At 34.2% G+C, this 27,534-nt stretch overlaps 1 long non-coding RNA gene across 1 annotated transcript; it reads left to right on the plus strand.

Annotated features, from left to right (window-relative positions):
* The first annotated feature begins 1,005 nt into the window (after nucleotides 1-1,005).
* Nucleotides 1,006-10,309, plus strand: LOC309646467. Its single transcript, XR_014255387.1, has 2 exons — nucleotides 1,006-3,299; nucleotides 3,335-10,309. It is a non-coding gene; the product is annotated as an uncharacterized lncRNA (long non-coding RNA).
* The last annotated feature ends 17,225 nt before the right edge of the window (nucleotides 10,310-27,534 follow it).

Genomic DNA, 27,534 nt, shown 5'->3' on the forward strand with positions numbered 1-27,534 from the left:
TCAATGATTGTAATTTATACATCCTTGAAAGAAATCAATGTCTTCTATTTTAATTCACTTCTTATGCTTCTCTTCAGCCTTTTCTTTTCCAATCTAAAATGCCTAGTTTTCCAAGCAAAGAGTATGGTTTTCAAATTTCTTATCACTTGGTCCATGACCTTTTGAACATACTTTAGAGCAATATTTCCCAAAGAATGCCCTTTGTGATACTATTTCTGAGAGCTCCATCTTTAAAAAGGAGTCCCATGGTCAAATTCATTGGTGAAAGGCTGAAAACCATACCTTCTTAGAGCTTCACAATGCACAATAGCACAGGCATTTTCCAAGGGAAACTTCATGAAAGAAAACTGTTTTTAAAATGACATATGTTTAATCTGGTATTTTTCAAACTCATTTGGTCACAATAGCCTTATTTTCTGTAACATAGTAATACTCTATTGAACACATTGCAATAAGGACTGCTGTGTGTTGCTGACATTCCTCTTTAAATGTCAGGTATAGGTAAAAAATGCAACATTCCAAATGTCACCTTATCTCTGCTGAGTTCAGACTTTCTCTTTTTTAGATGTGAACACTGTGTTCTTCTTTTGAGGTGTTCTTTTTAATATAGCCCATGACCACATCAGCATTTTTGAGTATTTGTATTATCCTATTGACTCATTAAAATTCTGGTCAACTAATGTCGTTAAGGCCTTTCACATTAAATGCTGTCAAATTAGGTCATTCTTAGCCTCCCCTCTACTTGATAAAATAAATAAATGAGAAAACATATTCTTATTAAAATTTGATTTGTTTAACCCCAGAATTTCATTTCTGGGAAATAATTTTAAATCTTGATTTGGTGAACTGATGCTCTCAGGGATATTTCATCTGAAATATGTCTTCTACACTTTCATATAAGTCTAGGACTAAGTTTTAAGTCATGTAGGACTTTCGTTTCTCTTAGACATGGATTTGTTTTTTATAGCACTCTTTGGCTATAGTTGCTTAACTAGCTGCATGTCCACTTAACTACAAATTCTTGGTTCTCATTTCTCTACTCTATTCACAATAGAATGTGGAATATTTCCTAATGCCTGGGTGAAGTTGATGCACTAATTCCATATCACTCAATTCTAGCCTCTGAGGGGAGTGGCTTTTCAGTATTGTATTCCATGGAACCCCAGCTCTCTGGCTTTCATCCCTTGTTGGTATTCTTGACAGAGATTCCAAGTATTATGTCTGGTCTAGAAGGGATTAACATTTTGTCTTGCTTTATTACTACTCTATGTTTAGTGTCCGTGATGATGTAACATGATGATGTGGAGAGATTTTTTCATGTATACTTTTTCCATTCAAGTAATGACATATGTTGATTTTATAAAGAGACAACAGACACAGTGTTCGTTGGAATTCTAAGTGTGAGGTCTGCTAGTAAACATTTTGAATCGATTTGTGTGAGGTGTGTGTTGACACTCTGAAAATGAAAGTCACTATATCTAATTTTAAGTAACTATAGAATTGACAAACCAAATTTCTCTCTCTCCCTCTCTCATCAATAGAACTAGAAGTAGGAAGAGTAGGGGCCAAAATTTACTTGTGATGGAACCTTTCTCTCTAAAGACATGCTATAAAACAAGAAGCATCATTGGAATTCTTTCTGACCTTTAGTTTCCCATGTGACAATGAAGAGTACAAAGGTTTGTACTCTTTGCACTTACAAGAACCACTTGATCTCTGGGCCTTAATGTTGCACTTAGTTCTAGGTGAATATGACCCCAAACTATTTTACTTATGGCAAAAATTATCTTTTAAGGTCACTGCTGACCATTCAATATGCTTTGGAAAGATACCTATGACCTACTCTTAGAAGGTACAATATCTGCTCCATTGTCCGATGCAGAAGTTATCTTTCCACTCTCCCCAGTCATCTTACATTACCAATGAGTGAATATGATGAGAAGAAAATGGTGACGAAAAATGCTGTTGTTTAAATTAAAGAAAAATCCACTTAAACTTCTCTAAACAGAAGCAAATTATAGGCTTTCAAGCTGAGACATAACCTGTCTATTTATCAGCTTAAACTGAAATCCACATGGAAGATGGAAAGGCCCTTGAGGATTTTGAGCAAAAGTCATCTTCTCATAAGGTGATTCCTTATAATCTTTTCATTAACTCTGTCCCCTGACATTACTAAGGATTTTTCTTTTAGAAGGAGTAGAATTTTTAAAAATTGAATATTACTCTGAGCATCCATATGTATCAGCTGGTTTTAAATATCATTCCTTAAATAGAGAACAGGATATAAATCTCTATTATTGGAATAAATGAATACATGCTATTAAATATGGCTGATTTTTAAAGATGGAGTTCTGGTAATGTTTTCAGAAATGTTTTGTGAGATGATTTACTGACATAGGTAATTAGGAGCTAAAAGGAGAAGAAACAGAAGAGTTGAAGGTGTGAGGAGTAATAGATGTGTTTGAGCCCCAGCCTATAAAAGTGAGCAGTGACTCAGCTTTAAGTGGTATTTGACTCTGTGTTTTTCTTTTAGTGATCCTGACATATTTTATGCTGAAGAGCACATACATCCATCTTTGCTGTCATGCAACTGGAATCTAGCCATGCAGAGCAAAGTATACAGTTTAAGAATAATTTATCAGAATATGATTCAGCATTACTGCAGCTATAAAGTAGACAGCAAAACTCATTGATTTTGATGAAAACATATGTAATAATTATAATTATTGCAAGTGATTTTTGTCTCAGCATGTTTATGATAGATTAGATGTTGCAATAAGCAGAGGCATTGCCTTGATCTTGAAGATTGCATAAATGATTAATCTGATACTGATTCATAAAAGAGCAGTATTGTATAGTGAGGATGACTTTTCATTAAGTTGAAATGTAAAACAGATCAAGATAAAATATAATCATGGAAACTACCTTGCTAATTATGAGCAAGGAGGATCAGGAAGTAATATCCATATCCAGGACAAATCTCAAATTGAATGACTTACCTTTTATTTTTTAAAAAAAAATTTTATGACTAACCTTTTAAAGATTGAAAATAGATTGCATTATTGGTTATCCATATATAAAATAATCTAGAGAGCAAAATTTAAAAAAAATAGTTGGGAAGTGCAAGTGTAATAGTGTTATACAATGAAGTTGAGATCTGTTCTGTAACCATTATACTAGGACCTTCCATAAACTGGAGATAGTTCTTGAATCAAAGGTGGATGGAATGTTAATGTAGTTTTTCCATAAATGCTTACTGTTCAATGAAAAACAGATAATTTGAAAGGTTATAAAGACTGGTTTGTGAAGAACAGGAACTTTAAAGCAATTCTAGGGGAAAGGGCCTATGTTCCTTGGCTATTTGTTTTCTGTATTTTTCTCTTCTTAACCTTCCTATATCCAAATTTAAGTCAATTTTATTTATCAGTACCTTTCAAAAGGAGAAATTTATTATATAAAATAGTATACAGAAAACGATTTGGGAATAAAACATAAATTTTAGAGAATAAGATTTTTCAATTAATTTTGTGGTATGTACTCAAATAAAATAAATGAGTATGCTAATGCAAATATGTTAACTTTCATCAATATACACTGTTTTTACTCTGGCAATCTCCAGTAACTTCTAGTCTATCCAGCTAAGCATGTTGAGGACAGTGATTTTCTGAACGATTTTGTGTCCTTCAAGATTTGTAGCACAGATTCTAAAGACTATTTACTATGTCTCTAAGACTAGGCATACAGGTGGTATCCAATAGGTACTTTTCGGGGACTGATTCATTAAAAAGGGATTAGTAGAATGCCTCCTTAGCATTGCTATTATTCCATTAATTTGTATTACTGTATTGGCAGGAATAAAATGGTATTTTTTATTTTTTAAAAATCAATTTGTTGTCAATAATTCATGTTGGCTCTCTCCACATTTGATTAGAATCAATTTGAGATTCCTCTCTCCTTGGGAGAGAAGTAATAGGAACACCATAGAAAATCATAAAATTTAGGGTAGCTCTAACATGATTTTTGGGTTTTGCTTTTGCTTGAGAACAAATTACACAGATTTTACGGATCCATGCAAACTATTTCTTTCGGTTATTCCTTCTTTCTTTATTCATTAAGTCATTAAGCCAGCTCTTTGCTAGGCACTTCTATGGGCCAGGCATGCAGTAAACATGAGATTTTTCAAGTAAGGCATGAATCCAGAACCACTATAGAAGAACGTGCACTCTCCAGAACATTGATGAGGGGGTCTTAAGGGAACTGAAACCATAGAGAGGAGCCTAACACTGTGACCCAGGAGCAAGAGGCAAAGAAATTGTGTCAAGTTAGATATCTCATGGGCATGAAGCTCACCAAGCTCATGAAGGGATGCTTCGTTCTTTTTTACATTGCAGCCATCACATTTTCCACTTTCCAGACCATCACATGTGGTTAATTTTGCCTGAAGTGCTTGTTTCCCCTCTTCTTCCAAATAACTCCACATCACGCTTGTGTCTCAACTTAAGTTCCACATCTTCAAGGAGACCTTCATTGACCCCCTAGCCTAGCTTAGACTAAATTAAGTCCTCTTGATATATGGAAATGTCACCCTTTATTTCTTTTTTCTTTTCAATTTTACTACAATCATTCCATTTCTGAATGTTTGATGTCAATTTTTCTTGCTTCATTTTCCTTCTTTTAAAAAGACTGTATTAACTAGGATAGACTAGATTATGTTATACTAACAATTAATTTCACAATCTCAGGTACATAATACAAAGAAGATGTATTTCTTGCTTGTGCTTTGTTTTTAGTGCTGGTCAGAAGTGTGTTCAGCTTTACACAATCATTCAGAGACTCAGAACAGTCGAGGCAGGCTCCACCAAATATTGCAGATGAACCTACTAGAACAGTGCTGTAGGTTTTTCTTTTTTAATTTATTTTTTGTTTGATATATTTGTTTGTTGAGTTTGTTTTGTTTGTTTGCTTGCTTGTTTTTGGTTGCTTGATCCAGGGAATAGTTCAAGGCCTTGTCATTATCCACTGGCTGGATCTAGTCACATAATCCTGTTCAACTGGAATGGGATTGAGAAATGTAGTTCTCCTTGTGCCCTGAAGGGAGAAGAACCTGATATTGGTGAATGAAGGCAATCATCTTTGAATTGAAATCCCTAAAAAAGAACAATGGTGAGAAGGAAATGATGTCCCAAATTAGGACCAAAATTGAGAAAGAATTTTTAGCTATTCTAATTAGCTTTGGTCCAATTATACCATGTACTACTAAAAGGATTTGCCTTGGGGATTGCTAATTCATTTTCAGTGGTTATTAAGTAATTGCTTGGAGTAGAAGAAGGTTAAGAGAAATTGAGAGGGGCAAGCATAATCCCTTTTCTAAAAATGTGTATGAAATAGAGATCATAAACTATAAACTGATGGATTATTGCAGGGGTTGTTTATGGAAAGTTGCAGAAACTGTGGTCCACAGACAGGTGTTTGTCTGCAGAACGTTACTGCTCCACATGATAAGTAGAGAAATAGAGAGTAAGCATTTCGAAACTTTTGCAGACATTTGTCAGAGAATTTTACATCTATCAAATCTGATAATAATTTTAAAATATTAAAATAACTAAAAACGCACTTGCATTTTGTGTCTTTGCTTTTTATGTGCTTTCATTTTTCTAGCCAATCATTTTTTATTGTATTTTACAAAAGTTTCAGTCCATGATAGATGGAAAAAAACAAACAGACTGGTTCATCGCCACAGATGATTTGTGAAGCACTGGTTTGAGCACTTACCGAAGGATATGAAGGAAAGCGATCACTGGGAATTAGCCTATGCTGTTACACGAAGATAGGCAACTAATATCAGTCCACACATATTTTTCTTTTCAATAAATGATCTAGTAATGTTGGAGAAACACAGTACATTTAGTGTATATGGATTTTGGCACATTGACAAGTTTCTCACCTTTTTGGAAAAGTCATTGAAATATGGGCTAGGTACCAACTTTATTAAGTAGGTTATCAGTTAAGTTCTCACAACTAAGAGCACTGGTTTACGTCAGTGTCCACCTCTCCAGTTGCCTCTCCACTCTTCCTGAACACGACTTCACCTTCGATGGCACATCCAGCTCCTCTCTACATTTGTAATCCCCTATTTTTCAATGGTACCTTTGCAACAGGTCTGAGGTGTGGAGAATGAGAAGTCAAATAAAGTAATTTTTAACATTTAAAGGAAAAGATGGGGGAGACCTATGTAAAGCATACATAATAAAGCATATATACTCCAATGGACAGAATTAACTGTGTAGTTTGACTATCAAAATAATGAAAATAATTTTAGATTGCCTTATTAGGAGATGCATTGACCTATTAATTTATATTCTACCTTTCTGCCAAACTGGATTAAGTCAGTTTACTATCCATGTATCTTTAAAAATATCAAACTATTGAAGTAGGTTCAGTACATTTTATTACATATTGTAGTATTGTAAGAGGTAGGTCTAAAATTTGTTTCTGAGCTATCTAGTAACCAGAACAAAGAGAAAGTAAGAATTGTGAATAAAATAAAAGTAAAGCTTTTTTCCAGGAAAAACCAAACTTTTTCCCAAAAGCCATACGGATATTGTGTGATATAGTGGTCAATGTCCACTAACAAATATGTAAAATAAATATAATTTTGAGTTTATATTTCTTTTTCTTGCTGTAGCTCTTTGGTTGTCTGGTTTGAGCAAAATGTAACAAAACACATCTAAAGTAGGTTCTCAAGTTTTAGATTGCCTAAGGATTGTCTGGGGAGAGTCTGACTCAGCAGATCAAGGGTGGGGTTCAGGAATCTGTGTTATTAAAAAACATCTCAGTTGATTCTGATTCCCATGGTCCAGAGACCACAGTCTGAAAAACAGTGATCTAGAGGAGTCCTTGGCAATTTTCCACGTGGGTGGTTTATCACAACTGAGCCTTAGATAAGAATGGCTGGTATTTGTGATTCTGCTATTTGGCAAACATCTGGATTGCAGAAATCAAATCTTGTTAATTCAGGAGACAGCCATGTAAAATTTGACCTTAAATGCTTCCTCTTAAATGTACTTTAAAAGAAAAAAACAGTTTTGCCCTCCAATGTATTTCTCTGGGCTCTCTGCAATCAATATATACCATAAATGTAGGATTCTTATGAAAGTGAGAGAGCCTACACAGAAAACTTCCCATGGAAAACACTGATATGAAGGATTGCCTGAGAAGTTTCCCAGGTAATATGGAAGAATTATTTAAAATATTATCTTAAAGGTCAAATTGACAAATATCTACTACTTAACCATTTAAAAATGAAGTTTTATGCTTTAGATCAGATTATTTAGAAAATTTAGTTGTCTTTTATTTATTCTGTAGCATGGTAATATTGTACAAGAAGTAAATGGGCTAGTGTCTTTTTTTTAACTGTAGTTCAAAGTAATGTGTTTGATAATAGAAAAATAAGTCATGTGCTTTGAAGATTTTAGGTCCATTGGCTGACCTAGCAGTACATGGCAGGGGGCGGGTACTAAATTTCTTAGAATTTGTGTTACTGATCCCCTGATAGGATGTTTGAACTAACCTCAAAAGAAAATATCAGTCACCTTCTTACAAGTCAGGTAGTATTAAGAATCATAGGATAAGATGAAAAGAGTATGCTTTGTGCAAAAGAAAATCTTTTGAAAGAAATTCTGAAAAGTTACATAAAAAAGAATAGATTTCCTAAATAGTGGAATTTCTTTCAATTTTATTTATAAATATGAAATCAAATAATCCTAAATCCAAGTTAATTCAAGTTTTTAAGGTTCCTGCACGTGGGCCTATTAACTATACCTTTTCTAAAAGTTGCTTTATTTTATGAAACACATTAGCACAGCACACTAGAATCAATGTATTCAATATGGGACAATTGTTTTCCTTATATAAATGTGCTACCTAAATTGTGATGTCTTGAAGCATTATACATTTTTACGTGAAGTCCAAAATGAAAATCTTGTTTTATGGAGATAGATATTGATAGTTTTTGTACATGAAATCAAAGCATCTTAGAGACAGAGCAAATCTTTTCACCCTCCTTCTCTGTTGCCTGTTAAACACATGTAAACACATTACCAGCAGCAGCAGCAATAGCAGTAGCCATGCCTCGAGGCAGAAATCCTTCTTACAATATTTCTTCCAGGTTTCATATACCCTTTGATCAGAACTTTCCAAGATAAAGTTTCAACACTTTATATTACGTCCACTCTCTTGCTATGCATGTCTAATTGTTGAAAAGTTCTGAAGCCAAATTTTGACTTCCTATAATTTTCCTCCTTACCATTGGGTATGACACAATAAATATGCACCTAGAGCCACATGTTCAATTATTTGAAGGTATCTCACATTTTCCCTTAAGTCCTTTCTTCAGGCAGAACATTCCCATTATCTCAAATATTTCTTACACTAAAGAGTTTGCAGATGTACACTGACTTGTGAATTTGCTTTTCTCCTCTACTGGGTCATTTGCTGATTGTGGACAGGAGCAGGGTCATTTTTATATTTCTATTTCCAATTACAGCATAATGTCTAGAACAGATTAGACAATTAAAAACTTAAATCCAGAAGTTTTATTAGAAGAATGAGTGAGTCACCACCGAGCTTCCTACGGTTTTTCAATATTCCCTTTAAAAGTAGTACCAAAAACTAAACATGGTACTCTTAAGATTACTGGTCAATTTGAATGCAGAGTGATTATCACATTTTAGAACTTGGATAATCTGCATTTTAAACAATACTGGACATAGGTTTCTTTTCATTATATCACTCTGTGGACTAATACTGAGTTTGTAGTTAAATACAGTAGGATTGTTTTTCAATTGGCTGTTTACTTAACCATTGTCTCCCTATCTGTGTGAATGTAATTGATTTAATCTAAATCTAGGACCTTAAATATTTCCTGTTAAATTTACTATTTTATGAAAAAATTTAGTTCTGCAATCAAATTTATTTTTCATAACTCTGTGTTATGAATAAATTTGGTAGAGTTGCCTTTAATGTATCTTCCCAAGTGAAAGGACAATAAGTCACTAGAACCTTGTCGCAATCTTCATGTCTATAAATCAACATATTTTAGTGATAATGATCTTTCCACCTAACTCTGATGTTAACCAGATAGTTCTTTTGCTCCCCACAGTTATTTCAGGGAAGGCTTTGTCAAAATATCTTTTAAATCAGTATATACTCTTTTAAAAAGTGATATTCCAAACTATTTGTCTTATAATTCTGTCAAAAAAAGGAGATCTGGGACTGGGCTGGTTTTTGGAGATAACTACTTTGTAAATATTCATACATTACTCTAGAATTCTTCCAGGGATCCATGCCATTAGTATATTCTTTGGATAATTTTCTCCTTCTTTTTGAAAAACCGCTGACAATATCTGTTTTTAATTTTTGGTATCTTTTACATAAGCTGGGATTCCTTTCTCCTCTTCCCGCCTTCCTCCTGCCCCCATAAGATTCCAGTGCAGAGACATTCTAAATCTTGTCGGTGTTCTCTGTACTGGGTAACATGAAACATGAAATTGTCAACAAGGAAAGTCTAGAATTTTACCAGCTGTTATGGATTTAGAAAAAGAATAACCTTACCAGATACCATTATACTTGAAGTTCTTTATACCTTCCCTATTTTGTTATCTATGCAGTTTTGAAATCCATAACTTTGGTATGGCTAGGTACTCTGTAGGCCATATCCCTAATGATGTTTCTTTTACTCTTTCTTCCTAATCTTACCTATTGGTTTCCAATTGTGTTTCTGCTCTTAGGTCTGTGGATTTCTCTACAAGTACTTTTCCTTTGACTTCCTCCTCACTATCTGGATTATAGATCCATTGTTTTTTCCAGACATATGTTTCATCTCCCACCAGTTTTCACTGGTATCCATGAGATCAACTTATTTCTTTAGATTACATTTTAAATTGTAATTTATGAGACACCCATATTCCAGACTGTTCTAGATATAGACCCTAACCAAATCCATAAGGCCTTGTTTTATTACTGAACCCTTTCCCTGTGAATTATTTAACATCACTTTCATCATTATTATTTTTATGTTGAATTTATTTTTCATACTGTTAGTTCAGTCTTTTGATCTGGGAATTTTTTTCCCCTCCCTCATGTCTTAAAAGCTTTCTTTATCATAGCAGGAAATATTCATTACACACTTTTTTAGATTTCCAGCATTTCCCAATAGCCCATAATTTAGGAGTCATAAACCTTAGTCTAGAAAAAACAAATCTTGATCATCATCTCTTAAGTACTTAGATGTTCACTTTCTGTATTTTTTTTTAAATAACTTTTAATTCTACAGTCATACTTTTCAACTGGCAGAAAATATAAAATCTCTAGATACACCTACACATCTGTATTAGTTATGTATTTCTGTGAAGCAAATTAGCCCAAAACATAGCAGCTTAAAGAATGAGCATTTATTATCTCATAGTTTCTGAGGGTCAGGAGTTTGGAACAACTTAGTTGGGGTTCTGCATCTAGGTCCGTCAAGAGGTTGCAGCCAACCTGTAGGCTGGGTCGCAATTATCTCAAGGCTCTACTAGAGCTGCAAAGTCACTTCAAAACCCACTCATGTGATTGTTGGGAAATGTTGGTTCCTTGCTAGCTTTTAGATAGAGACTTCAGAGAGAGAGAGAGAAAAGGAGAGTGTAAGGGAGAGAGTGCCCAAGATGGAAGCAGCAGTCATCTATAACCTAATCTCAGAAATGACATATTATTATTTCTGCCATATTCTATTGGTCACACAGAGCATCCCTGGTACAAGGTGGGTGGGGACCACAGCAGGGTGTGAGAAGCAGGAGGTGTAGATCATTGGGACCATCTTGAAGACTAGTTGCTACAATGTCTTTCAGTTTCCCATCCAAGCCTTCAAATGGGAGCATTCTAGGTTTCTTTTGAAGAAATTAGTAATTCCCATGGACGTTAATTAAGTAATGGTAGTGGACGAAGACCTATGGTTAACTTTAGATAAATTATCACTATATTAGCATACTCTGATTAGCTGTATCATATGTTTAAGATGATGATCTAAATTTCTGCACCATAGTTTCCAAGTTATTTCATTTCCTAGTTTTCAAAGAATAAGGAGAAGGATTGCACTTGTTAAATATAGAGAATAGCCACATGGAAGATTAACTTTTCTATATATGGTCTCTACCATGTTTAATTCTAGTTCAGAAATTTAACTATATGGAAATATGTTAAATGGTATATGATATAGTGGAATTAGGTAGTAATGTATGAAGATAAAGGGGGTATGGAGGCACAAAGGCCATGAATTCATTTTAGTTTTCAAACTGTGCAAAGCAGGGGAGATGAGATAATATGATATTCTGCTTACCTTCAAGGAGCTAAGAGTAACTATTAGTTTCAGAACAGACTTGAACTTTGACCATCGTTCCGTTTTCTCCTTCCTACTAGCTTCAGGGTGGATATCCTGTCTGTCAGTTAGGGATGTTGTGAAAACCAGTGAGATGATTCTTATTGTGTTGTGATCTCGTAAAAAATACAATGTGTTATATAAATGCCTTAGTAAAATTGAAAGAGCCTGTCATAGGCACCATAATTATCAGATGTCTCTACACAAAATGTGTATTTTCCCCTTCTGTAACATAAGTATTAAAGTTTCTAATACAATCACAACTGTGACGAGACTTTTCTTACAAATATGAACCTAAGTGGCAAAATGGAAGTAATTCTCTAATTAATTCAAACTAGAACCAAACCCTTTCCCCTAATTATCTGGCAAGTGGACTCATTCTATCTTTATTCTGGGGGAATTAGTATTTCAGGCAAAAGTGATTTTTGACTTGCAGAACCTTAAATAATTTTCAAATATTTAAAATAATTTTGGAGTAAAATACCATCCTTTTGAGAAACAAGAGAGTGAAATTAGAAGCCTTTAAGTTCATACAAGAAAACTGTATAAGATTAAAGAATCCAGGGTAACGTTTTTGTTCCACATTGTATCACTACTAAAATGTCTAATTTCAATGCAAATCTTGAAATTATATAGAGAGAATCCTCACCCCAAAATGGACTCTCATCTATAGTTTTTAAAATGAGATCTTTTATTTATTTTGGGGGATCTTTCATACTATCGTTAGATGCAATAGGCAAGTCGCACAAAAAATATATACACCAAGCTAGAATGATACAACATATTGCAGGTTTGAATTAGCATTAAAGGAAAAATAAATTAAAATCAGCTACAATCAAATTTATCAACTAAGAAAGAATTGATATATTATTTTCCTTCCTCTGGAGTTGGAGTGCATAGTACAGCCCGGCCATTGGATTGTTGCTATGCTAAACTCAACCCAAGAATCGGAATTGCAGGATACTTATTGTCTGTCAGTAGACCTGATTAATTCACAAATGCTTATTATTTATAATACAGGAAAATACAAGATAATCAGCTTGTACAAATTCTTTCTTGCAGTGCTATATCTTTGAATTCTGAACCCTTAAGAAGTAATTTCTGAAAATGCCTCCTGGTATTTTGTTACTTGCAAATTATGACTGTATTACTTTAAGAAAATTCAATATCTGGAGATTACCAAATACATGGAGGAGAGAAAATTGTTACTATCTGTACTATAAAAAGATTCTGTTTTACAAAATGATGCACTTCATGATTCCTATAAATAGGGAGCTTCTCCAGTGCATTAAGAATGTGAATTGAATAACAGAAATGGGATGTATACAGAATTTTCCAGTCAAACATTTACAGTGGAACAAAACAAAAAAAAAAAGATTTTTTTTTAAAGTTGAAGACTTTTTCTGATTAATTTGTGCTCAGGAAGCATTTAAACAATTTAACACAAACCACAGTCCATCTTTAGGAATCTGTTAATTTTTTTCACCAGTAATTTTATTGTAGCTTTCACCAATCAGTGTGATCAAATTTAGCTTTCAGTTCATCTAGGGCTTATTAAATCTCTCTGAATTATATCAGTCAAGATGCTAAATGAGGATATAGAACAACTATGATCTTCTAATGCATCGGTTGCCATGGAAGCTGCTCTTCTGGCCTGATTTGATCAATTTTTTTCAAGCAAGTAATTTGATAGATCTTTCCAAAGGGAAAATGTCATAATGTTATTATACCAAATTGAAAGAACCAAATTGTTTCTTTAAATTCATAATGGTCCCCTCCTAATAACCATGATATTTTGGTCATTTTATTTACATTCAGCAGATACTAAGCCTTGAGTTTGTGTATTTTTAAAAGCGTGTCACTAAAAGTCTTTCTACTTTAACTTCCTTTTTCTATGTTTACCAAAAAAATGATCTAAAACATCCAAATCTTTTTAATATAAATATTGATGATGTTTTCCTTGAGAAACAGTGGCTAATTGCATCATAGTTAATGAAATGTGTAGGTAAAAATACTCTTAGTGCCAACCACCACTATCATCAAAAGCCTTCATTAAATGCTGCATTTGCATATTAGATTTATCGCAATTAGCAAAACTGGGATCCTTACTCAGAATCTTTTGACCATCTAGTTCTGAAAATCTGCTTCCTGAAATGAAATGGAACAGGAAAGAAATGTTATGTGCCATACTATGAAATGTTATGTGCAGGGAGGGACTTTTTCAGTTTCCCTAAACCAATCTCAAACTCTAGGCAGCACTTTTATGATTGTAGACATAAGATACAGTGTGCATTTGTATAGTTAACTTTAATGCTGCATGAAAAGTAGGGGCATCGTGAAATTAATTAGGACCTTTACTTTCAGCCATGAGAAAGAAAAGAAGTTACTCTCTAACAATTGCAGGCTGGCCTTTAGGTGGCAGCGTGTATCAAGGAGAGACTGACTGTGATCTTCGACAACCAAAAGTAAAAAGAAAAAAAAAAAGAGATCAGTTTCTTGTCAGAAACGTCTTCTTGCGTCTCTTGCATTTGGTTTCTTCCTCTAATGAATCTCTGAACATACGTGCCCTGTATCACTGAAATCATCACCATGCGTTTTCTTTGGTACAAAAACAATATCTGTTCTTTAATATGTACCTCCAAGTACCCACTACAGTGTTATGAGCCCTGTGGGTGTTAAGAAACATTTTTTGTTTGACTGACTGTCAATACTGAGCTGGAAGTAAACATCTCAACTTCTCTATCATTTTCTGTTTCTCAAAATTGGAGCACAGAAGTTATCTGGAGAGTATTGGCCAAGATAAGAAGAACAAATACACAGTCACGCTGTTTAAAAAATATTCAGAAATGGCAATCTGTTTTTGAATTCTAGAGAAAAACTCCTGTGAGCTTCTCTCTGTGATATGCTGTTCCATCGGGTTTTTTTGGGAATTAGGCTTTGCCAGATCTGTCCAAATGCTTTGTCATAAATTCAAATATGAAGCCATGTTTACCCCTTTTCATTATAACCATATATCCATGCTGTACCCACTTTCTTCTTATGACTATAATTTTCATAGCAAAAACATAAATATAGAAAAAGTCCCTAAGAATTTTTTCTGATCTTCTTTTCTCCTATCCTAAACAGGAATTATTGGAATTTTGGAAATCATGCATGTTTCTAACTACCAATGTCTTTTGTAAAATAGACAGTAAAGGAATTAGAGCAATCCAAACATTGCAGCTCCAAAACTTGATCAGAGAATTTATTACTTTTTACATAATTGTATTCTGTTCATGTCTGATTCAGTTAGAAGTCTTTCCAACAAAGTAGGTTACAGCATCTGGAGCTTTTGATCTCATTTAAGCCTCTGATGTAATCGGGCAAAATGATCACTTCAAAAAGAAAATATAACCCCTCAAATCCCATCTCCCAATTTCTAATGATACTTTTAACCCTCTGTGTTTGTTGCAGCTGTCACCCTAAGATAACAGCTGGGTTTAGTTCTAAGCTGCAAGCTCAACTATTGCAGAACGTTTGACGATCTTCTAATGCTATGTTTGTCAACAATCGCTTATTTCCTTTGCCTACTTTTTTTTTTTAAAGGGCCCTGAAATCAAGCTCATTAATTCAGCTTATTAAAAAAAAACAAAACCCTTGCAAAAAAACTATTTAAGATGGCCTTTCCCAGCTATTTGACGTCTATAGCCCTGCTAAATTGCAAGGGTCTTTTTCTGTCTCCCTGGTCTTTTCAAATTCATAAAAATAAGCTATTTCCTTGACTCTAATTTGCTCCTTTCTATCTTCAAGCTGTAATGTCCTTCTACCTAGTCTCTTGTGTTTTATCAGATGTCACTTGTTTTTATGCTGTTTATGCCTTATGTACTTTGTGCTTTTGTCCTTTTCAAACTACTTTGGATGCTTGTGGGCTTCAGCTCCCTACCACAACTGTTCTATTCCTTTGTAATCTTCCTCTTGCTGGTAGAACACAGATCAGCTGCTGTTTAATAAAGCAGGCATCTGATTTCATTCCTTTCACATCCATCAAAATGTCTTTTCCTAGAACTGGCATTCTTCCCCTATTATTTGGTTAACTTGCTACATACAAGTGATTTTTCATTTCTTGATTGGGGAAAGAAACTCTCAAGGGTGATTTTTTTCTTGTTGAATTGGAGAACACCAGCTTTCATCCTAGGAAAGGGCTTGCATCCCTGCCATTTTGATACCCATCCAGCCTCTAGCACCTTGAAGTTACTGGCTTTGTGAAAGTTAGTGATCTTTGGAGAAAAATGTCATATATTTAAGTTCATCTTGAGTTAAAAAACAAAAAAAAAATTATTACATATCCTAAATTGATGAAATACTAAAATTAATTACAGTAATAGCAATTCTAAATGTTCATGTGTATATGTTTGTCTTTATTTGGAAGAATCTCAGATTATAGCATTTATCTATAGACTCCCATTTCTTTTCTTCCTATCACTGTTAAGAAACAAACAAGAGTTATTTTTCTCATTTTGTGGTTGGGCAAAATGAAGAAAGGCTAAGTGAGCAGAAATATAGTGACAGAGAAGGGAATAAATGTCTCCTGATTCCAAGCCTGCTGCCTCCAGCACTTTGAAGCTGCTGGCTTCTCTGAAAGTTACTGATATTTGGAGGAAAATGTCACCATTAAAGCACACTATAGCTTCTACTGGACCAAAGGGATTCTGTGCCTACCATGGGAATGCAACACAGTGATGTGTTTTTGAAAAGTCATGTGGATCTGTAACTGCTAAAAGGAGGCAATTTTCTTTGATTAACACAAGAGTCCATTAACTGATTAGAAAATGTTCTTAATAATATAGGAGGCATGAGAATTCCTGCAAGTTTCTCCTGACTGTGCAATCCATTTGGGGGTTCATTATTGAAATACTGTTTAATGCCTAAAATGAGAATATTGAGCATTTTCAAGCAACACCTATTGTAAGGGCTGTGAATAACCAATTTTTTTCCTGAGGAGATCAGCATTATATATAAAAAAATATATATATTTAACCTTTTTTCCTAATTACAATATATGTTCGTAAAATAAAAGTTTAGAATATGCAGAGATGCAAAACCAAATTGTCTGTAATTCTCTCACTTTGGTTTAATTATTTTTCAGATTTTTAAGTAAGCATACATAAAGAATTTTACAAAAATGAGTTTGTGGGTCTCTCAAGGGAACTCCAACAAAAAGCAGCCTTTCTCCACATCTGAAAAGTTAGAGAGAAAAACCCCAAAGGAGTATAGAGGCAAAAATACTGTTTATTACTAACAGAGGGTAGGTAGAGCAAGTAGCTTTATATCTGTTATAGGCTTGCAATAGGAAATTCTAAGATTATGCATAGTCCCTGTTATAGTGTCTGGTTCTAAACTGGGTTGTGGCCCATGCAAGAATCCTATTCAGGTAAAACTTATAGCCTGGAAGAGAGAAAAGTCTGTGTTCTCTGCAGGAATGCTCCATCTCAAGAGGAAGTGAGTGAAGTTAAGCAGAGCATGTCCAGTTATTTGTTCACATTTACCAACAAATTAATTCACAGGGCCAAGAGAATGTGCATTATACAAATTAGTTTCCCTTAACTGGAAGAACACATCAGTACGGAGAAGTATTTCTCATCAGCAAGGTCACACAATACCTGTTGGTTTATATTTTGCCCTGTCCCCCCATTTAACCAGGAAACTTGATTTTTTTCTAGATTCTAGGTGAACCCACTGGATTTACATTAGCAAAGCATGGTTTTAGGCATATAGCATGAATCAAAACTGGAAGTTATTATTATTATTAATTACTATTATTATGTACAAAGAAAAAAACTGATAAACAATATGAGGGGAAGATTGATGCTACTCCACTTCAAGACATACTATAAAGTGACAGTAGAAAAGAATAAACAAATAGATCAATGGAACAGAGTAGAGAGCCCAGAGATGGACCCACATAAATGTAGTCAACTGATCTTTGACAAAGAAGCAAAGATAATACAATGGAGAAAAGATTGTCTTCAACAAGTGGTACTGGAACAACTGGACATGCAAGTGCAAAAAAAATGAATCTAGACACGGAATTTGTACCCATCTCAAAAATTAATTCAAAATGGATCATAGACCTAAATGTAAAATGAAAAACTATAAAACTCCTAGAAGGTAAAATAGGAGAAAACCTAGATGACCTTAGATTTGTTAATGACTTTTCAGATACAACACCAAAGGTGTGATCCAAAAAGAAAGAATTGATAAGTTGGATTTCATTAACATTAAGAATTGCTTTGTGAAAGACAATGTCAAGAGAGTGAAAAGACAAGTCATAGACTGTGAGAAAGTTTGAAAAAGACCGATAAAGCTGATAAAGAACTCTTACCAAAATATACAAAGGACTCTTAAAACTCAACAATAAGAAAACAACTCAATTAAAAAATGGACCAAAGATCTTATTTAAGAGGTCCCTTACCAAAGAAGACATACAGATAGTAAATAGCATATGAAAAGGTGCTCCGCATCAAATGTCATCAAGGAAATGTAAATTAAAGCAATGAGATACTGCTCACTTCACACCTATTAGAATAGCTAAAATCAAGAACACTGACAACACCAAATACCGTTGAGGATGTGGAGTAACAGAAACTCTCACTTATTGCTTGTAGGAATACAAAATAGTATTATGGTAAATACAGCCACTTTGGAAGATAGTTTGGTGGTTTCTTGCAAAACTAAGCATACTCTTACCATACGATCCAGCAGTCACATTCCTTGGTATTTACCCAAAGGAGTTGAAAACTTATATTTACACAAAAACCTTCATACATATGTTTATAGCAGCTTTATTCATAATTGCCAAAACTTGGAAGCAACCAAGATGCCCTTCAGTAGGTGAATGGATAAACTGTGGTACATCTAGACAATGGATTGTTATTCAGTGCTAAAAAGAAATGAGTTATCAAGGCATGAAAAGACATGGAGGAACCTTAAATACATATTACTAAGTGAGAGAAACTAATATAAAAAGGTTACATATTGTTTGATTCCAACTACATAACATTTTGGAGAAGGCAAAACTATGGAGACATTAAAAAATATCCGTGATTGTCAGGGGTTAGGAGGGGGGAAGGATAAATAGGCAGAGCATAAAGGATTTTTAGTAATTCATTGAAATTACTGAATATGTTACTATAATCGTGGATACATGTCATTATAAATTTGTCCAAACTCATAGAATGTACAATACCAAAAGTGAACCATAATGTAAAAAAACTATAGACATTGGGTGATGATGTGTCAAGTTTAGTTTCATCAGTTGTAACAAACGTACCACTCTGATGAGGGATGTTGATAATGGGAGAGGCTATACATGTTCAGGGGCAGGGGTATACGGGAAACCTTTGTACCTTCTGCTCAATTTTGCTGTGAACCTAAAACTACTCTAAAGAATAAAGTCTACATAATTCTGTGCTAAATTGGTTTATTTAACCTCTAAATATTAGAAGTAGAAGTACATAAATATTGGCTTAAATAATCAAAAAGGACTTAATGGAGTAAGTTGGACTTTATTTGACCCATGAAAGATTGGATACACTTTGGCTGTGACTCAAAAGGGGAATAGCATTCACAAAGGAATAGCAGTATCAGAGGTTCAGAGAAAATTATGTCAAATTAGAACACTAGTGTAATCCTTGGCTTTCTTCTTAAAGTGGCTTTGGAAAGTATATGTTGAAACTTCAGAGCTGTACTGGGAGAATCCAGTTCAGTACCTTCACCATTATAATAATTCCGCTTTTCTCCCTCTATTCTTTGGTCTATCTATATTTTCCTGATCTTTGTAACAAAATAATGAAAATAGTAAGAATTGGAAAATTAAATCTGGATAGTACTAACAATTAGAAGAGTTACCTCTGTGAGAACTTAACTTGAAATCTCATGAAGTGATTATGAATAGCCCTTAATTAACATTCACTTGAACATATTTGTTGTAACCACTAAGAGATAACTCTGGTCTACCCTTTAGGGTTACATTACACAGTAAATAGTACCTACAGTTACCAAGTATTTCATGCAAGTTAACAATATATAGAGGATGCAGTGAACATTGTTGAAACCAAGAATATCAGCATCTAAAAAAGTTGTTCACCAAGGGGCTAGTATAAATTCTATGATAAAGAGGGTCCATTGCACTTTCACACATATAATGATTGTTGTTATAAAATGCTGAATCAACCATAATCATTTATATTTATCAATTTTGATTTCTTGGTGCTTTTGATAATAATAGCACATGCAACTGTGGAATTCTTTACCATTTGATACCTGTTTATACTGTGAATAATAACAAAAAACATTACATTAAATGGTCTCTGGAGCAGGAAAGTATTTTCTACTGGAATAAATTCTAGGGGTAGATTTCTGATTCATGAATAGATAGTTGAAAGATTCAGTTAGGATTAGGGTTTTTAGTTATGTTAGCCATTATTTTTTCTCCCTCTTGGGAAAATCTAAAGCCCAAGGCAAAGCTAGAATTTATTAGCTTCTATCACATAATCAGTACATTCTTCTTCACCTAGTAACTAATCCCAAACCATCAGGGTGTGGATTACACCTTTTTTTTTATAATGGGTTTCACTTTTAAAATCACTAATATTTAACTTCAAAAAATTCAATTATTATAATCCTATCTTCTGCCTACACAGACAACAATTTATAAAACCTTTAAAACTCTTTCTTCATTTCTGCTTGGTATACCAATAAATGGTATATGTAACATACTCTATCTAATATCTATATAAAAAGTGTTTCCTTTTGCCTTGTAAAATATTTTGAACCTAATTGTGATTTTTTTAAATAAAACACATGTTTTACCTTAGTCTTTTCCACCCCATGTGTCTTCGTTGTTGTTTGTTTGCTAATGTGACATTTCTTCTCTGCATCATATCCATTGATTGATTGGATGCTTATGAAATATTTGAATTCAACATCATTGGATCTATTTTTATCTCACACTGAGCATTCTGTTGGTTAATTTTCTTTAGATAATAGACACATCTATTTAGAGTTTTATGTTATGATAATGTGGTATAATGTAATACATCTTATTAATTTCCTAATAATCATTTTGGCATTGAATAGCTTACTTCTTTAGAATGTATTTACTTATGATACCATTATGGATACATAACGATGCATGACTTTATAAACTTGTATAAAGACTTACACTTTTCCAAAAAGCCTTACCATAAATTTTTAAAGGCACTGTACAATTAGTTAATGCTGTATGTTTTCTAAGAGACAGTAACTTCCTACTGGGAAAATTAAAGAATCAATTCCAGGAAAATCAAAGTTTGATAATCAAGGGTTGATAACATAAATTAGCCTCATGTTGATACTGAAAGTTATTGCTCTGTGTGGTGCAAGTGTGGTAGAAAAAATGGCAATTGTGTCTCTAGTTGTATATGACATAGAATTCTTGTAAAAGTTTTCCTTTGATTTGTAATTGTAGTGCTGTTTCTCTTTCTCTTGATTTACTGTGTATATCATTGCTCAAAACAACAACAATGAAAGCAATCACATTCCCATCAGGCATAAAACTGTGTGATTGACAAGTGAGTCTGCCATTTTGGTTTAGTAACCCTGTTACAACTGTGTCATATTTTTTACAATTGTGATTCATTAAGTACCCGCCTATGGCTCTGCCATTTTTTTCATTATATGTTAGCTTTTGAGCAATTTCTGTTATTTATTCTCTTGCCAAGACTAACCCAGTGAGGTTGTTTGGAAGCAATCATTCTTTCAGGACTGATAGCTTGGCTTTTTTCTAGGACATTAGTTGGTGACTTTTTTTTTTTTTTTGCAATACATTTTTTTTTGCAATACATTACATGTATACATTACATACAATACATTGCATACAATATATATATTTTTTGCAATACGTTACTCTTGGATGATACCGATGTAGTTTGATTAGAAATCAGGACACTGTCAAATAAAGAAGGGTTTCTTTAGGACTGAAATAGAGTATGCTACCCAGGAAGCCTTAAGATAGAGCATAAACTCTTTAGGAACATATTACAGTGACACTGTGTGAGTCAAAATCATGTGTCATATCAAATTTACAAGAAGATAAGGATGTTTGTTGGAATGATAATGCATGAGAACAGTCAGACCAATTCATATTTCTGTCAAATATAAGGTTTTAGAAACTTTCTAACAATTCTCTACAGTATACATATCTGCCATACTACTGCCTAGGAATAGAAGAGAGAATGATTTCAATAGATTTGCCTAAGGTTAGTCACTGAACACATAAGTTAGTGATTAAGAAAACATTTTTAACATTTTACCTTTAGGAAGGATATGTGCAAATTTCCTCATTTTTCAAAACATCTTTAGATACTGTGCAAGGTGATTAATTTAGAGCTATAAATTTAACAGCATAATTTAAAGTCATAGATGCAACCACTGGGATATCTCAAATGAGTAATAATAGGTGGAGGAGAGAGAGGAAGAGAAGAGCAAGGTAGGTGCCCAAATTCCTCATCTCTCATGATGAGGAAACAGGGAAAACTGCCAGGCATTATGAATAAAGAGAGACATAGAGGTATATTGTGGTGATGGTAACCAGTAAAATAACTAAAAATAAAAATGTTGAAATACCTGTTGTAGAAGAGTAGAGCTAGAAGGTTAGATCTGGGGAAAGAGAACTTACCTTCTCATTCTTAAATTCCATATTGTTTGAATTTATTTTTTTGTGTGTATTCTCTATCTTTAGAAAAGATACTCTCCATTGGTATTTCCATTCTCTATTCTCCTTGTCTATACATTTTATAATCACATGTAGCTTTACCCAAATCTCAAATAGCTTATACCTTCACATTTCTCTATAAGAATGAGCCATCTCATATGATCTCCAAGAGAGTTTTCACTGGTTTTGTGCCTCTGCCAGTCCTCTAGGTGGGACTGCCTACACAGTGCCTACACTGTCAGATTGAGGGCTTAGTGGAGGAAAACAGTTGTTATAGAATATGGTTCCAAAGGTTAGAACAAAGACCTATATGCAAATATTGGAAGAAGAGAAAAATCAGAGTAAGATAGAAGAAATTCCTTCTGGAGGTACTGAGGACCTGTCACTGTAAGTTTCAGCTTAAGATAGGTGCATTAGCTTCATTCATAAGTGGGCAGTGAGACAAAATTGTGGCTGAATTTTTGCCTTGTTGGCGTGTAGGGTTTATGCAGGAAATCTTTTTTCTTCTGCTATATAGAAGATGTAGTGCACAACCTCTAGGGTAGTATCTCTCCATATATGATCCATATGTACGCTGAATGAGAATCAACCTGGGGTGTTTGGAAATTTATGGGCTCCAGACTATACATGCTGCTTCAGAATCTTTTGAGTCCTGGGAATCTTAACATTTAATAATGTTGGTTTTGGTGTCCACTAAAGTGTGAGAGTCTCTGCATGGAAAGCAGAAACACATACAAAAAGTGTTCCAGATAAGTATGTTTCAAGAAGGTGGCTCTTATGTGACCATTGCAATGTGTGTAATGAAATAGTGTCTGGGGAGAAGATGGTCAATGTCAAGATATTTTTTTAAATTGTGTTCATTTTGTTTTTGTAGTTTTATCTTCTCTCTTCTCCTTATATTATTTTTCTTTCACTTCGTGCTATAGAAATAGTGATGAATGCTGATGAGGCAATAGTTAATCCAACCCCAGACTCTCATTTTCAGGTAATTATTTGAAACCAGAACAGCACTTAACAGCACTGACTTATCTGTCTTGGGAGATTAACTAATTAAAAGCTCAAGCAAAACAGGCTCTGGTTTTTTGTTTTCTTTTCTAAGCTGGTTAAGGGAAAGAAAAGAGAAAAATAAGAATATTTTGCCTTCTGATGTTTTTCTGCCATCATTTTATATTTGTAAAGTATGTAGTGTGTCTGTGATTTCTCTTTTCTGAAAAATAGAATGGCAGATTAATATGAAATGGTGGGGGAGGCACAACCGAAAAATGAATCAAATTTATTCAGCCAGAATTATTTAAAAAGATGCAGTAGAAGAGGGCAATGTTTTAGACAAATTACCCAGATGATTGGGAGAAAGCAAATAAAAGTTTTGGGTTTGTTTCATTAACTAGGTATATTTTTTATACTGTCTTAAACCAGTGTACTTTGTGGACTGTAAATTTTAGTCTCAATTATCATTAACCTAATATGACTGATTAATGAGATATATGCTACAGTACAAGTAATCACTTCATTGATTACACAAAAACAAATGCCACTATCTTGTCGCTGATATGAGAGAGGATATTTTGGTTTGGATTTTTGTTTTTACTTTTATTTTGCTTAAGACAACCATCAAATCAAACCTCAGTATATTTCCACGGTCTTAAACTTGGCCAGGTTAGTATTGAAAATGTGTCTTCTTGAGAGCCCTTGTTGCACTTGGGTGCACGTTTACTTTTGTAGCTGTGTAGTGATCTATCAAACCATCTTTTTAAAGCAAAATCCATTTCAAAGGACAGTACCCTATCTTTAAAAGTTTCCAGTCACTTACCATTTTAAGAAAAGCACAAATACCTGCCACGGGCAGCAGGGTTTTGGCTAAATTTCACACATTATTAATCTTATGATGTTCACTCATAAAGTCTGGGTAGTTTGGTTGCACTTTTCCTTTTCATATGCACTTTTAAACTGTGTAATGTCACTCTGCTCTCCCCTCAGAAGTGGCTGTGATATCGTTTTGTGTGAAATGATCCTGTTTATAGTTTTGATGTCATCTTGTTAAATCTGGGAAGTGATTAGGGGGGTCTTTGATTTGAGAAACACGTAAAAATATTGTGACTGTTGCCATTTATGAATTCAGATTCATCCATGTAGATTACATCCCTTTTTCTTTTGCTTTTGAAATGAAAAGACGAGTGCTTTTAACATTATTCTTTAAGATGGTATGTGCTCTTTAGGAGAATCTGAAATGGAACTGTAATAAATATTCATCTAATCTACAGGACTTGCACACAGAGTTTATCACCATTTCAATTTCAAGTTTCGTTATCTGCCTCTTGCACTGTCGCTTTGGACTAGCTCATTTTCCCCCCTTTGATAGTGACAACAAAAGAGCTAGACCATTTTTATAGTTTGTGGTTATGTTTAGGCTTAGTAAAAAAATCTTATAATTCATTTATTCATGCATGCTTGTCTCATAGGATAAGGTAACCATATCATTTGCTTCAATTCTTTCCTTTCTTCTTTAAATTCGGAAGCTCTTCTTTTTATTTCTAAATTCATTTTCTTTATACATCCAATTCTCTCCGGCACTCCTGTGAACAGCTGTGGGTGGTGATGGGGAGATGTTTTGCGATAGTGCTTCTGCATTCTGCATGTCCCCCCTGAACAGCTTTATAGAACATGGAAAAGTACAGTCTAGCTCTGTAGCAGATGGACTTTCAAACAGCATTCACTGAGATCTTTCCCTTTCATATCAAGAAACACAGCTATATACCCTGCTTAGTAGGCTGACATTTCACATTTGATATCCTCATATATTTTCCCTCTCACTTGATGGCAGGGATGGGGAATTAAGGTGCCCTTTTCAAGCAAAACATGCTTTTTTTTTTTTTTTTTTTTTTCAGCATCTGTGAATGTTGACTACAACAAATCTATTTGGCTGAATTCTACATGTTTTCTAAATTCCTATGTTGTACACCTAATGCAGTGACTACCACCTGTTGGAAAAATGCTAAATTGTTCTCTAAGTGTTTGTTAGCATTTAGCTCAATGATTGCTATATTTTAATATATATTTAATTTAGTAATTCTTAAGAGAGTAATTTTTATGCCATCTTTCATTCATTTCTTTTTCCCTCCACTAGTTTGAGTACTTGTATTTTATTAATTTAAAAATGTACAGAAATTGGCACCAAAAGAATTCTTGGGCAATTCGATGGTATCAAATACAGTGTTTAAAAAATTTTGACAGTGAAAAGCATTATCTAGTTTAAATTATGTCCTGTGTTTTGAACTGATTTTACTTTGTATTCTGGAGCAATTAGATGACCAAGCAACTTTTCCAAATGGAAAAAAAAAAAAAAAAAAAAGAGTTTTGCCATAGAGATGGGGAATTGCACACATTTTAAGCTTCTTTATAAAAAGCAGTTTCAAATATCAAAAAGTTTCAGCAGAAATATTGCATGCTTATTCTTGGTTCTGCAGTAAATTTGGTTATGGAAAATTTAATGCAGTCTGTGTGAAGAGTCTGGAGATAAGTAAGTGTGTTGTTTCCTCTTGGGTAACTCCAAATTGTTTTCTTTAAACTTGTGATTTAGCAGGTAATTCTCTAGGTGAACCTTAACAATCTAGTTATACAGTAGCACCAGGCCCTCAAAAACAGCAGGTGATTAGCTAGCTGCCTCCACTTCCAGCTCTGGGCCTAGGGGAAAAAGACATGTGAATCTTTATGAAGAATTTTAGTGCAGGGTTTATTTAGATTGAAAAGCATCCACGGATGGTCATTAGAGAAGTTTTTAAGGGGTTTAGGATCCATTAGTCAGTGGCAGTTTGAAAATTTCATTTGTACATATGGTACTTCCTCATATGGTACCATTCATATGGTACTTCCTCCCTTGTTTATTTGAAAGGGAGACAAATGCTTATGAAAGATTTAAGATTAACCTATGGAAACAGAAAAATTTGTTCTCTGAGAAATAGAAAATAACCTGTGACAGGAAAGGGTTCAAAATCAGTGACTCTGACCATTTTGTGGTAGTAGAAAGTGGATTTTGTTAAAAATGAGTGGGCACAGCAGGAACAGGTTATTATTTATAATAGTGGCTAACAGCTTGAGGGCCACAATTGTATGCCAGATGCTGGGCCGACTGCTTCATGTGTATAATCACATTTTATCTGTATAACCCTATAAAGTAGGAACTATTATTTCTCCTGTTATACAGGTGAGAAAATTGAGACTCAGAAAGATAAGTGTGGAAGACAGAAAAATGGCTTCTCCAGATATGTCCACATCCTAATCCCTGGAACCTGTAGCTATGTTATCTTACTAGGAAAATGACACCTTTCAGATGTGATTAAGATTAAGGACCTTGGGATGGGATGGGGGAGATTATCTTGGCTTATCTGGGTGAGTCCATCCTCGTCACGTAAGTCTTTAAAAGAGGAAGCATCTTTTCTGGTTGTGGTTAAAGATCCAGATGTGATGATGAAAGAAGGGTCAGAGAGAGAAAAAATTGTGGCTTGGAAGTTGGAAGAAAGGTGCCATGAGCCAAGGAATGCAGGCATACTCCAGAAATTGGAAAATATGAGGAAACAGATTCTCCCTTAGAGGCTTCAGAAAGTGTCTTCGTCCGTTTAGGCTGCAATAACAGAACCACAGACTAAGTGGCTTATAAATGACAGAAAAGTATTTCTCACAGTTATGGAGGCTGGAAGTCCAAGATCAGAGTGCCAGCATGATTGGGTGAGGGTGTTTCCAGGTCACAGACTTCATGTTATATCCTCACATGGCAGAAGGGTCTAGAGAGCTCTGTGGGGTCTGTTTTATAAAAACACTTGTCCTATTCATGAGGACTTTGCCTTAATGACTAAAGCACCCCCCAAAAGCTGCACTTCCTAATTGTGTCACACCAGGAATTAGGATTTCAACATATAAATTTTAGGAGGCCACAAACATTCAGACCATAACAGAAATGAACAGAGCATGGCAAACATCTTGACTTTAGTCCAGTGAGACCCAAGTCAGACTTCTCATCCCCAGAACTGCAAGATAATAAATTTGTGTTGTTTTTAAACCACTACATTCATGATAATTTTTTATAACAACAATAGAAAATTAAGATAATAATAGTATTTGTATCCATAGAAGGTCTGAGAAAGCCTTAGAATACCTAGCAGGGCTGACAGAAGGTATTTCTCTCTCAAAGCCAGTCAGTAAAGGCTAGAGGAGGTGACTGCTACTTCAAATGTGAAGACAGCAATTCAAGACTTCAAGAAACATAGAAAATCAAGGAAATGTGACACCATAAAAGGATCACAATAATTTTCCAGTAGTTTACCACAAAGACATGAATACTGCAATTTATCTGATAAAGAAATAAATATAGCTGCTTCAAGGAAGTTCAATGAAA

This window comes from Balaenoptera physalus (genome assembly GCF_965194825.1).
Source record: "Balaenoptera physalus genome assembly, chromosome: 17".
NCBI classification, from domain to species: Eukaryota; Metazoa; Chordata; class Mammalia; order Artiodactyla; family Balaenopteridae; genus Balaenoptera; species Balaenoptera physalus.